This window comes from Moschus berezovskii, chromosome 17, assembly GCF_049115385.1.
Source record: "Moschus berezovskii isolate FMDL1 chromosome 17, NW_MosBer_1.0, whole genome shotgun sequence".
NCBI lineage: Eukaryota > Metazoa > Chordata > Mammalia > Artiodactyla > Moschidae > Moschus > Moschus berezovskii.
In genome coordinates this window covers 62,837,806-62,852,296 of record NC_142476.1, presented here as the reverse complement: position 1 = coordinate 62,852,296, position 14,491 = coordinate 62,837,806, and the positions used below count along the sequence as shown (strand labels likewise).

Here is a 14,491-nt window from a genome sequence, read left to right as displayed (position 1 = left end):
GCGCGGGACTGGAGAGGCAGGCACCTCTGTGCCCAGGAGAAAAGCTTGCCGCCGCAAGGCTCCAAGTTCCCAAGAACAGAGGTCAGCTAGAAGTGGCTTTCTGTTTTGCTTTGGCCTTTCTCACGGCCCCGCTCTTAACCAGCTTTTCGGCGGCTTCTGGGGTGCTGATAGGGAAGATCACACCCACCCACGCAGGTCGGGTTCACTTTCCCCTTCCTGCCCCCTAGGGGGAGGTGGGGGGGATGCTGCTGGAGAAGTGTATGTGTCTGAGCAGAAAGCTAGGTGGCCTTCAGTTGGGCGTCCCCTGGTTGGTGTGGTCTGGCCGGCTCTCTGTGCACATTGTGAGAAAGCAAGCCGAGGCTAATTTAGCTGTGTCAAAAATTCCCACCTTCTGGAGTGAAAAACACACTGCCTGTCCATCTCTCTGGGGATGTGAAGATCACCGGCAGGGATGTGTCTTGATTCTCCTTTTCTTAAAGTGGTGAAGTAAATGCCATCTTATGGTCTTTGAGGAAAGAAGCTCATTGGTGCCAGGTGAGCAAAGCTACACCGAGTCTCTGCTGGGTCAGGCCACAGCCCCTGTTCATCTGGGCACCTCCTGGGTCTGCCTCACTAGGTCCCTTTCCCACCCTTAGGCCCGCTGCCACACCCCCTGCCCTCCTGCCAACTCCTCCCACCTTCCCCCTAGTTTTTCCGTCTGTACATAAGTGGCTGGGTGAAAAAGAATCTACCTACCAATGCAGGAGGCACAGTAGATGAGGTTCCATCCCTGGGTTGGAAAGATACCTGGAGGAGGAAATGGAAACCCACTCCAGTATTCTTTACTAGAGAATCCCATGGACAGAGGACCCTGGCCAGCTACAGTCTAGAGGATCACAAAGGGTCAGACATGACTGAGCATGCTTGTCTGTGCCTCTTATAACATTTTATTGCTGTTATTGTTAGATCAGAATCCTATGGGATTTTTGTAAGAAACCTTTCTAAGAAGCCAGAATAAAAGAAAAAGAAAAAAAAAGCAAACTACAAAAGTAATAAAACAGGCTGAGGTGAGCCATGGGTACACAGACTTCTGAATTTTCAGTGATTGAAAATCCAGGCATTTTATTGTTTTGTATTGGCTGTCATTGTACAACTGACTGGGTGCATGGCCCCCTGCCTCCCACCCCCACCCCCCACCCACACACACACTGAAGGGAGTTCTTGATCCTTGCTGGTATTTTTCATCTGTCAGTCAGGGATGCCTGTCCCTCCGGGATGCTGGGAGGATAAAATGAGATTACATAAAGCTCGGGGTCTGGCCATTAGAGAATGTTCTGGAGACCGTGGGTCCCTCTTGCTCTTTGACCCTCTGCAGAGCTGAGCACTGGTCCCATCTCTGGTGTATGGGGGGGAGGTGCCCTCTGGGACCTTTCTTCTGAGTATTTATTGACCTCTCTGCTTCCCTTGACCTGCAGTGGAATCCTGGACAACAGAACAGCACAGGCAAAATCTCCAGGCTTTTTTTTTTTCCACTCCCCCGCAACTGACCCTGTTGGCCCCAGGACTTAGAAAATTTTCCCTTAGAAGTGGATTTGGGATCCACTTCTCCAGGTCCTCCAGCTTATCTGATGCTCCTGTGAAAACTGAATATTCATGTCTGGCCCTGCCCTTTGAGGAAATGAAGCTTCTTTTAATCTGTTCACTCTTTCATTCCACAAACACACAGCACCCACTGCGTGCCCCGCACTGGGGATTTGATGATGAATAAATCAGTCAAGATGTCATAGATTGTTGAGGAAAATTGATGCAAATGTTGTTTAAACTTGTTATTGCTATAATGGCAGCAGAAACAGTATTTGAGCAGTAATTGATTCTTGGGCTGGGATGGGAGTTCAGAGGATGCCTCCCAGAAGGAGCAGTATAAGGTTAGACCCTGCTAAGAGTTTCCATCATGTGGCTCCAAGCACTCGCCATCCTCACATCACTCCTGCTCTCTGGAAACTGGTAGCGGCATGGGCCCAAAGAGCTCTTCTTTTTTCTGGAAACTTCCTTACCTACAAGTGTTCTCCTCATTCGCAAATGGGATGGGAGTGCCAGTGTTGGGCTGAATGAAGGCACCATTTTTCTCTGACAGCATTTCAGGTTCATCCAGTCTGCAGGACCCACCGTGGAGAAACCCAGTCCTTACAATTCCCTGGTCCAAGCAGAAGGGCTGTTGGGGTAACATACCATCAGAGGGATGTTTCCTGTCTTGGGGAGTCAGTAGGAAGGGGAAGTGATTTACGGTCATTCTGGATCCTCACTGGAACAATACAAAATGAATTTGAAAAATGGATGATGGTAGTTTCCTGTTCAGTGAAACTGCTAACAAAGACCATGGCCACTGCTTTCACAGTCCAACAGGTATATCATTTATAAGTATACACAATTGCTCAAACATGTAGTGGAAGTTCACTGTTATGCCCCAAAGTGGCCAAAGGGTTTATCTATTTGTTATGAGAAAAACTATACTTTCATATTTGAAAATTGTTTCTATCTTGATTGACTTGGTGAAATGAAAATGTTGATAGCTCTGTGGCAGGGAAAGTGGGACAGAGGAGAACTTTCACTGACTGTTAACTATTCCATCAGATTAATGCTGGCTATTAATCTACTGTTGAATATTCATAAATAATTAATCCCCCCTAATATACTGCCTTGGAGAAGGAAATGGCAACCCACTCCAGTGTTCTTGCCTGGAGAATCCCAGGGAGGGTGGAGCCTGGTGGGCTGCCGCCTATGGGGTCGCATAGAGTCGGGCACGACTGAAGTGACTTAGCAGCAGCAGCAGCAATATACTGCCTGCTCTTTGGCACTCAGCTAAGATCTCCTTTCCCTGGTCAGCACATCACAGGCTGTCTCAGCTTCTCTCTCCTTCCTTTAAGTCTGAGCCTCTAGCTGATGATGACTCATGCCTTACCTTGTGGCATCTTTTGTATTGTTACCTTTTTATTACTGTTACAAGAGTTTATTCTTTGTCTATCCAAGTAGATTGTAAGTTCCTTAGAGCAGGAACCATTTAAAGTCTCTACTTGATATAGTATACTATTTATAGAATGCACACTGACCAACTAGAATTATATTCCTTGAATAGGCATTAGAGTGTGAGGCCTTTATTTTATATAGAAGTGAGGCAGTCCCAAGGGTGAAAGAACCAAGGAAGTTGACATCCTAGTCAGTCTTTTTAAGGAAATCATTTGAGGATGTATCTCAGCAAAGCAAGAGAGTAAACCAGAAAAGAAGGTATGAGATCCAGGAAATAGTGTAAGCAACCCAGGATAAAACTGTTCAGCAAGCCTGTAGAGCAATCAGTCTTCATTACTTAGGAGGGTAGAAGCTCCAGGGATGAGGTTTCTGAGGAAGACGGGAGAAGGGAACATTCCACAGAGTAGAGAGTATTATTGGTACACTGTAAGAGATTAAAGTGGTGACACAAAACAGAAAGCAAGAAAAACAGAAGGCAATTAGTAACTGCAGTAAAGACAAAAATCTATGTAAAAGTATTAAGATTTCCAAATGAAGCAACCTACCCAATTATATCAGGAGGTCAGTTCAGTTCTGTTCAGTTGCTCAGTCGTGTCCGACTCTCCGCGACCCCATGCATCACAGCACGCCAGGCCTCAGGCTTCAAAAAGAATAGAAGATTCCAAACACCAAATGAAAAAGAATTTGAGGATATTAGAGATATGATGTAGAAGGCAGATGTTTCTTCTATCAGCAATTTAAAAAAAGAAAAAATAACAACTTTGGGAAAAACAAAAAACACTGTATTAAAGGGATAGCTTAACCAGGAAGCAAATCAAACTGTGACCTGGTTTTAGGCTAGTGGTGGAATATAAGAAAGGCTCTTTTGAGTGCATAGAGTCTGTCTGTGAACAGTGGTGCACAATATGGGTCTCTTTGATTCTGTAGTGAAGAGTATTTGCTTAGTCATAATGATATAAATGCATCTCAGTGGTTTTTGACTTCTAAAACCAACCACAGGCAAAGCACTGAAGACTCCTTAATAAAAGCTATAAAGGTGGATGTAAGATTTTTTCCCTTGGCAATATAAAATTTTAAAAAAACAGCTTATAGAAATTGACAGGTAAATTGTGATAGAATAAATTGTTATTTCCATTTATCCACTGAAAGATAAGCTATGACTTTATGGATAAGCTATGATCAACCTAGACAGCATATTAAAAAGCAGAGACATTATTTTACCCACAACATATTAAAAAGCAGAGACAGTACTTTGCCAACAAAGGTCCGTCTAGTCAAAGCTATGGTTTTTCCAGTAGTCATGTATGGATGTGAGAGTTGGACTATATAGAAAGCTGAGCACTGAAGAATTGATGCTTTTGAACTGTGGTGTTGGAGAAGACTCTTGAGAGTCCCTTGGACTGCAAGGAGATCCAACCAATCAATCCTAAAGGAAATCAGTCCTAAATATTCATTGGAAGGACTGATGCTGAAGCTGAAACTCCAGTACTTTGGCCACCTGATGCGAAGAACTGACTCATTGGAAAAGACCTTGATGCTGGGAAAGATTGAAGGTGGGAGAAGGGGATGACAGAGGATGAGTTGGTTGGACAGCATCACCGACTCGATGAACGTGAATTTGAGTAAGCTCTGGGAATTGGCGATGGAGAGGGAAGCCTGCCTGCAGTCCATGGGGTCGCAAAGAGTCAGACAAAACTGAGCAACTGAACTGAAAGATGATGTCACATACCCACTTAAATGCCGTGATTCCTGTGGGAGGAGACTGTTTCCTTCCCTGCCCAACATTATCAGGCTTGGCCATATGACTCGTTTTGGCCAGCTGAGTGAGTGGAAGTGACATATGCTGGGCCTGAGCAGACATTTTCAGAGGCATTGAAAGGTTCTGCCGTTGTTCTTTTCTTTCTCTCGTGAGAATGGCAGGTGTCAGGTGTGCTCTTCTACCTGATTCTCAGAATAAAGAGGACGACGGAAGCAGGGCATGACATGTCACATGAGTGAGAAATAAACCGGGTTTCTGCTGTTGTGTTAGCGTTGTGATCTCCCAGCGCCACCTACCACACTGACTAATGTGTAGCGGGTAGGGTAGAGGTGTGAATACCCTCCTCATGTGAAGTAAGTGATCAAGGCATGCTGTCTGAAGTTGATAGACCAAGAAATACAGGCTACCAAGGAAGTCAGCAGATGCACTGAAACAGTAATGTATCAGGACACGGGGTCTTGTTGAGATAAGAGTGGAAAGGAATGAGGAATGACACAAGTAAGCTAGCTCTTACGCATCATAACGAAAGTCAATAAATGACATCTATAGTTGATGAGACAGAAAACGCAATACAAGCATACTCTGGAGATTAGGAAAACACCAGAAGAGTTGCCACTCTTTCTGATATCATCGATTTTCTTTTGTTGAATGACTCTTTCTTAACACACAGACATACTGAAATTGTCTCTCCTCCTTTTAAGATAGGCTCTCTTGATCCTACCCTCACCTCTGCCCATTGCCCATCTCTCTGTTCCCCTTTATTGTGCAGTTCCCTGGAAGGGTTGTCTAGATTTGTTGCCATCAATCCCCCTTCAGTCCACTCTAAGCATGTTTTTACCTCCATCACTTGCCTAAACTGTGCTTATCAGGATCACCGGTCTCCTCCAAATTTGCTGAATCCAGTGGTCAGTTCTGTCTTCATCTTCCCAGACTTTGCAGTTACATTGGACTCAATTTCTCACTCCCTCCTTGAAAACACTGTGCTTACTTGGCTTCTGGAACACAACACTCCCTAGTTTTCTTTATACCTTGAGAATCCGTCTCCGTTTCCTTTGCTCATTTCATCAGCTTTTAAACTTGGGAGTTCCCCAGGCACTCAATCTTCTTGATCCTGATTTTCTCTTTGATCTTGTTCTCTTTTCCGCCCCCACTCACCCCTCTGATGTTCCCGCTCAGTCTCCTGGCTTTAAATTAAATCCTCATGATGATGACTCCCAGATCCAGATCTCCAGCTCAGACTCTCCCCTGACCTCCAGACTCTTACATCCAACTGACTTCTTCTCAACATCTCTCCTTGAAAACCAAAGGGCATCATAGGCTTAACTTATCCAAAGCCAGCCTTCTGATTTTCTTTCCCAGATCTACTTCTCCCTCATCTTTCCCCATCTCAGCAATGGCATCCTTCCAGTAGCTCAGGCCAGAGTCTGGGATTCATCCTTGACTCCTCTTTTTCTCACACCCCACGCCCAGTCTGTCAGGAAATACTTGGCTCTGCTTTCAAAATATAGTCAGTCTCTGATCACTTCTGCCTACCTTGTGTCTGCCTTGCTGGTCCAATCCTCCATCTTCTCCAGAATGCAATGGCCTCTTAATGGGCTGCTTGCCTTTACTGACCTTGGTCATGGTCTGTCCTCAGTATGGCAATAAGAGTGATCCTTTTAAAAACCCACATGAGTCAGTTCCTGTCACTTGGAAACCCTTCAATGGCTCTCATCTCATTCGAGTAAACGCTCATGTCCTCATGATGACCCACCAGACCCTAGGCCAGAAATTTTCAAAAGAAATACAACATAAGCCACAAGTGTAAGCTAAGATTTTCTAGTACCTATGTTATAAAAAAGAAAAAGGTGAAATTAACTTTATTAGTATACTGTACTTAACTGAGTATATCCAAAATTTTATCCTTCAATGCGTATCAGTATAAAGATTATTGACAAGATATTTTATGCTTCTTTTTGTGTGTAGTAGGTTCTCAAAAATCTGTTGTGAATTTTACACTGGCATTGAATCTCAGTTTGGACTAACCCCGTTCAAGTACCCACTAGCCACAGTGGCCATCATATTGGATAACACAGCACCACTGTGGTGTGGGGGACAGCATCCCTCCACTGTCTTTCTGATTTCATCTCCTCTCCTTCTTGCTTATGTACTCCAGCCCACTGGCCTCTTCATTATTTCCTGACTATGTTGGAAGCATCTTCTCACCTCAAGGCTTTTGCATGTGCTGGAGTACTTGTTTTATAGACATCTATGTGGGTTCCCAACCAAGGTCCGTCTAGTCAAGGCTATGGTTTTTCCCGTGGTCATGTATGGCTGTGAGAGTTGGACTGTGAAGAAAGCTGATTGCCGAAGAATTGATGCTTTTGAACTGTGGTGTTGGAGAAGACTCTTGAGAGTCCCTTGGACTGCAAGGAGATCCAGCCAGTCCATTCTACAGGAGATCAATCCTGGGTGATCATTGGAAGGACTGAAGCTGAAACTCCAATACTTTGGCCACCTCATGTGACGAGTTGACTCACTGGAAAAGAGTCTGATGCTGGGAGGGATTGAGGGTGGGAGGAGACGGGGACGACAGAGAATGAGATGGCTGGATGGCATCACCGACTCGATGGACATGAGTTTGAGTGAACTCCGGGAGTTGGTGGTGGACAGGGAGACCTGGCGTGCTGTGATTCATGGGGTCGCAGAGAGTCGGACACGACTGAGCGACTGAACTGACTGACTGACTGACTGATGTGGGTTCCTTGTTCATATCCTTTACCTTTGCTCAAATGTCACCAGCTCACTGAGGCCTATACATAACACATACCATGGACCCGGTGGCTTTAAGGAGAGGAATTGTCAAAGATCAAGGTGTTAGCAGCACTGGTTTCTCCTGAATTCTCTCTCCTTGGCTTGTAGGTGACCAGTTTTTCCGTGTGTGTTCACAGGATCTTCCTTTTGTGTGTCTTTGTGTCCACATCTCTCGTCTTACTAGGATACCAGTCATGTTGAGTTAGAGCCCATCCTAAAAACCTCAATTTCAGTTATTTACGTCTTTAAAGACGTTATCTCCAAACACAGTCATGTGTGGAGACACTGGGAGGTAGGACTTCTGAGGGGACACTGTTCAGCCCATAACACCCTCCAGATGATCTTAAGATTGTGGCTTTCTCCATCCTCCCCAGACTTCCTTTCTTTGGTGAATTTGTGTTCCTTAAGAGCACTGTCTCTGTCAGACATGCAGTGTGCAGGGGCCGCATCTCTTTGACTTTGCATCTCAGCTGGAGCGCAGACCTGCCAACAGCAGGAGCGGCATGCTGTAGAAGGTACCGAGCCAGTTCTCCTCTGCTCAGCACACTCCTGGGTCTACACTTGAGTCTGACACCAACTTCCTCAGGGTCACCTGCTGACTGACCGTGTCTGCTCCCCACAGCAGCTCCAATTCTTGCAACATCTCAGAAGAAACGTGGATGCAATTCATGTTATTGAACCTGACCTGGTCACTCCTCAAAGTGTCACTGCCCAGGCTGTGACACCCCACTCATGAAAGGAGACGTTCCACTGGAGACTCGCTGAACAGGTGTCACTTGACACAGTGACTTTTATACATTGGCTTGTAAGTGGTCCTGCAATGTACAGGTCGAGGGGGAGGGTAAATACAGCGGGTGACCTAGAAGGCACTGGACTAAGTCACATCTCTAGTGCGTCAGATTCACAAAACCCCAGGGAGTTAGGAGGCCCCAGAGCTAGATCTGGTTCTTCACATGTGTGTGGTTCTGAGCCCCTTCCTCTCTGAGCCTGTTTCCCCATCTGGAAATAACCCCTGCTCTACCATCTCACAAGGCTGTCATGTTCTGTTTAACCACGAAGCACTCCATGGTCAGAAAGGGGGTTATCACTACCAGTTAACATGAACAAAATTTCTTTTGTTTCCAAGAGCAGTCCTGGAGTTTTCCTCTCAGTGTCATTAGGGCGGGCAGCAGAGCCCTAAGCAGGGTAGGCTTTTTCAACCTCTGGTCCCACGTAGCTCAGAGCCAAGACCTGGGACCTCCTGCTGGACCTTGCCTGGCTCTCACACACTTGACATGCTGGAGGCGAGGGAGGAACAGTGCCTGGCCTCCAGGGCTTGGTTTACCATTTATGAGAAGGTTCTGCCATTATAACCCCCAAACCCTGGGCCTCTGCGAGGAACATGTCTCTGAGGACAACTTTACTGTTTGCTAAGAGGCTGTGGGAGCATCAGGTTGGTGCGTGAGTGTGCATGCAAGTGTATGCACACACAGGTACACACACAAATGCCCCATAAGTTTTACCTGTCATTATCTTACTATAAAAGTTGGGCAGTTCTTAGGTTTGTGCTTGAACTTCCCAGCTCATGAGTCCAGGGAAACCATTCATTCATCTTGGAGGCCATATTGGTGGTTTGTAGCCTTGAAACCCCATCACCCGGGCTTGGCCTTGGTAGAGTGTATTTTTATTGACGTATAGCAGATTTATAATATTATATTAGTTTCAGGTGTACAAAATAGTGATTCAGTGTATTTATAGATCATACTCCATTTAAAATCATTACAAAGTGTTGGCTGTATTCCCTGTGCTGTACAATACATCCTTGTAGCTTATTTTATACATAGCAGTTTGTATCTCTTAATCCCCTGCCCCTGTCTTGCCCCTCTCCCTTTCCCACTCTCCACTAATAACCACTAGTTTGTTCCCTCTGTGTTTCAGTTTTGTTATATTCATTTCTTTTTTTAGATTCCACATATAAGTGATAATGATACAGTATTTATCTTTGACGTTTCACTAAGCATAATAACCTTTGGGTCAATCCACACTGTTGAAAATGACAGTTTCATTTTCAAAATTAATTTTATTAAAGTATAGTTGATTTACAATGTTGTGTTAATTTCTGCTGTATAGCAAAATGATTCAGTTATATTCTTTTTCACATTCTTTTCCATTATGGTTTATCAGAAGATATTGAATATAGTTCTCTGTGCTATACAGCAGGACCTTGTTGTTTATCCATCGTATATTTAATAGTTTGTATCTGCTAATCCCAAACTCCCAAGCCTCTGCACACCCCTCCAGGAAACCACAAGTCTGCTCTCTGTCTGGTGGATTTGTTTGATAGATCTGTCATTTGTGTCATAGTTTAGATTCCACATATAAGTGATAGCGTATGTTATTTGTTGTTCTCTTTCTTACCTACTTCGCTTGGTATGATAATCTCTAGGTCCATCCATGTTGCTGCAAATGGCATATTTCATTCTTTTCTCATGGGCGAGTAATATTCCATCATATATATGTATATATACCACATCTTCTTCATCCATTTGTCTGTTGATGGATACTTACTTATATGTGTTTATTTTATGAAAGGTCTTAAGTTCATTGAATTTATTTTATGAAAGGTCTTCAGTTCATTGAATAAGTCATTTTTCTTGAAAAGAATAAAATGATATGAGACTAGGGCTGTCCTAGAACCTGGAATGTGTAGGGTCCGTAGCCAGGCCTTCTGTAGGCTTTGATCTTCACTGACTGAGAAGTTTAACCCTAAAGCTGAGAATGGTTTGGTGTTTGCGGAAAAGAGCCTGTCACTTGTCCTGAAACTTCGGTAAAGAAAACGGTCCACCTTTCCCAGGGTCAGGAAGCTTTAGGGCCATCTGACCACTTCATTTTACAGAGAACAGGCCTCCTCTAGGACCTAAGGCTCTTACCCACATCCTCACATCACTTTCCCAGCCCCAGGCCTTCCTGCCCACCCTGGTGCCTGGAGCTTGTGTATGTGTGTGCACACGCACGCTCACACGCATGCTCAGTTGTGTCCAACTCTTTGCAACCCCATGGACTATAACCTACCAGACTCCTTTGTCTATGGAATTTTCCAGGCAAGAATACTAGAGTGGGTTGTCATTTTCTTCTCCAGGAGATCTCAACCCAGGGATCAAACACATGTCTCCAGAGTCTCCTGCATTGGCAGACAAATTCTTTACCGCTATAACACCTGGGAAGCCCTATACTAGAGGGTCAATTACTTATTTATCAAATTAAATGAGTGTGCAGGTATTATAAAGACTTGATGAGGACTGCAGGGGACAACATATGACTCATCAGTGACCACATCCAGTCCCATCACCTGGAGTCCCTTCTTCTCACTGCCCCAGCCTTTCCCCCTCATAAGCTTTACTGAGATATAGCTACATACCATAAATATCACTTTCAGCATGTGCAGCTCGGTGGTTTTTAGCAAATTCAGAGCCTCTTGCTCCTTTCCCTGCCCTGCCTTCCAGTCTCAGCATTTGGCCACTTTCTGTTCAGAACCTTGGGAGCTTCCGGTGACAGGAACACCTTCAGGCAGGTGCTTCTGAGGAAGGGAGATTGTTGGGGCACCTTTTGGTCATGACTGCCTCCAAGTTCTGCTAGTCAGGGATCCGTGTCTCAGAAGGCGAGGCCCAGATGGGCGAGACGCAAGCCACCTGGAGGCTTCCGGAACAAACATTGTTTGGGAGGTTGTCATGTTTTATTTTCTGTTTTGTTTTAAAAAGAAACATCTCACCAGGAAGGAAAACTTTCTCAGTGAAAACACAAAAACATGGCACCGGTGGTATGAGTTGAAACGTGGGCCATTTCTGAGGTGGAAATGTCCCCTCTCCCTGGGGACACATGGGCTCTGGCCCTGGTCATGGACATTGCATGGGCCTGAGAAGAGTCACCCTTCGGCCAGGTGCAGAAAGGCACGCCCGTAGCACCTCAGACGGATGTGGGTCTTCCTGGGCTACAGCTCAATGCGCCTATGGTTTTAATAGAATTTCTATGTTAGCAGATTAAGCCCATCTCTGCCCATGGCTCAGCCCTGCCAATTTCTTTCTGCTTCTCTGAAACCTGCAGTAGGTCTCTATTGTCCATGGACTAAGTTCACATTCCACATTGGACCCACCAGGATTCAACAAACTTCGCTTCTTCTTTCCCTCCCTTTAATTTAGTCGAACCGAAGCACATGGTTTTATGGTGACCCTCTGGACCCCTGCCTGGAGCATCCTCCCGCACCATCAGGTCTAAATCCTGCCCACTTCCCAGGCCTATCTCCAAGGCCCTGCTCTTCCAAGCCCTTCTTGACCATTCCCATGTGGGGTGCTCCTCCTTCCTGGGACTGTCAGGCCATTTAGGACATTTCTCTTGTTTCCCTTAAATTCTGTTCTTCTGTTGTCTTAATCTTTGTACTGGAATCATCTCCTGGAAGGGTGGGGCCGTGCTATATCACCTTCCACCTCGCACAGCACCTGGCAGGGTCCAGTAGGCACTTGTCAGAGGGGAGATGAGTGTGCAGCTGGCTTCTGGTTGTGAAGGTGGGGTTAAGAGCACATCCTTACTCCCTTAACCTAGCAAGTGGGTCCCTTACCCAAGGGGCACGGGCACTCATGTCAGTTCTTTGCCTTCCTGACTCAGGAGGAAGGGGTTCAGTTCCCAGGTCTGAGACGGGACTAGAGGAGGGCTGTGCCACAGCAAGTGTGTCTCTTGAGTGTCCTTGGTGTTTCAGCTACTCAGGAGCGGGATGTGGGGCAGAGGCAGGATGTTAGCCTCCCCATCTCTGGGCCAGAGGGCTCGCTCTGTGGCAGATTCATTGAGGACAGCTACCATGAGACTAGGAAGAGCCGGGTCAACAGCCAACAACGGCTAAGTGTGGGTGGGGATGGAGGGGGGAGCAGTGGAGGCAATCAATCTTAGTAAACCATTTTAATAAAGATTTGTTTGGGCAATAGCCATCAAATTAAATCTAGGGGGATATTTTGATGAGAAGCAGGACATCTGCATGATCTTAAAGTGTTTCTCCACAGAATGCTTCTTAATTGCAAGGGGAAGAATCATACAGTGGAGAAACCAGACAGCCTCTTGGCTGGGTGAACAAAATAACATTACCTAGACCTTGAAAACCTACTAGAAGAAAGAAGTCAGTCACCAAGGACCATGCACTATGTGATTCCCTTTGTATGATATGTCCAGAATAGGCCAATCTGTAGATTCAGGAAATCGTTGTGGGGGAGGAGTGATGTGGTTGGGAGGTCAGGGGGAATAATTGGTAATGAGTATAGGGTTTCTTTTGGGAGTGACAAAAACATTCTAAAATTGATCAGTGGTGATGGTGGCACCACCTGAATATGCTGAAAGGCATTGCATGATTAAATGGGTGAATGCCACGGTACGTGACATGTCTCAATAAAGCTGTTTAAAAAATCAGCATCATCAAGGATGGACAGACAGACATTGCATGCCTCTGGACGTGATATCCTGAGAGGGCCACAACATTACTTTTGTGGTATTCTAACCAGGGGTGCGTAATCTGAATCTATTCATGAGGAAATATCAGATAAGCCCCAAGTTGAGGGACATTCTACACAATACCTGTCATGTGGTATCCTCACAATATCATCATTGTGAAAGATTAAAGGATACAAAAAAGCATGATCATTAAATATAAAATATAATCTTAAGGGTATTGGATTCTGTACTGGAGGGAAAAAGATAACCAATGAGGACATTAGTGGGACAATTGACAAAATTGGAATATGGACTGTAGATGAGAAAAAAACATCGTATCCATATTATGTTTCCTAAAATTGGCAACAGTGCTGTGGAAACATAAGAGAATATTTTGTCTTTGGAGACACACTGAAGTATTAAGGAATAAAAAACCATGATGTATGCAGCCTGTTTACAAATGGTTCAGAGTGAAAGATAATAATATGTAAAGGTAAAGACAGAGAAGGACAAAATAAATCTAGTCCAGTGTTTAAAAACTGGCCATCTGGGTAAAGGGTAGACAGGATTTTTCTGTATTAGTCTTGAAACTTTTCTGTTAGGTTTGAAAGTATTTTAAAATAAGAAGTTAAAAATTATACGGTGAAAAGTCAAACGTTTTGAACCCATACAGGTATAGCAACTGCACCTAAATCCAAGTGGCTACACCCAATGTAAGTGCTTTCCTATCGCTTGAGGTCTACCAGCTCTACCTCAGTCAGGGACCACCTGGGGCCATGGGAAAAAGAGTCATGGTACAAGGTGGCATTGGCTTGCAGGGCCCAGACGCCCAAGAGGGATTTTCTCAGGAATGCCAAACATTAAAACCCCAAGGTGGTGAGGAAGCTTACTGCAGCCATTTGGAAGTGTGAGCCATTTCTCTGCTCCATCAGCACATCTATTGAGAAATACAGGCTTGATTATAATGAAGTGAGTTTCTGGGCAGGCTGGGGCCAGTGGGCGGTGCACATAACTGGCCTGCCTTGCAGTGGCTGGTTGAGACTGTCCCGGCTGCCTTCCCAGCCTTCCCTGGGGGCCCATCAGGCATCTGAATGCTTCAGCCAGAGCTGGAGTAGGTCCCAATGCTGCAGAGCTATTTTGGAGAAGTCTTTCTGGTATTGGTAAGTCCTGTTTTTGACATCTCAGTGTGAAGTCCAAGAATCACTTGTGGACCTCAAAGAAACCAGCCTCAAGCCGACAATCAATGATTGCACCATGCTGGGAGGGCATGGGAGAGCCGCCCTTTGGCCTGGGCTGCTCTGAGAGGTCATATGGATTGAACGTAGAAGTGGAAGCTTTCCAGGGATTGCACTGTGGCCTGACTCAGGGAGGAGAAAAATAAACATAACCATCTTAGGCCCTATAGCTGGGGTTCTGTGGTTTGAGGCAGAAAGGGGGACAAGCGGCTGATACACCAAAACTCCCACGTTGGGCGTGGCCAGGTTTGCA

At 45.3% G+C, this 14,491-nt stretch overlaps 1 protein-coding gene across 1 annotated transcript in view; it reads left to right on the top strand.

Moving 5' to 3' along the window:
• The window catches only part of STUM (stum, mechanosensory transduction mediator homolog), a 59,497-nt gene that overhangs the window by 1,387 nt on the left and 43,619 nt on the right, over positions 1 to 14,491 (top strand). The gene's annotated exons all lie outside the window — the stretch shown is intronic.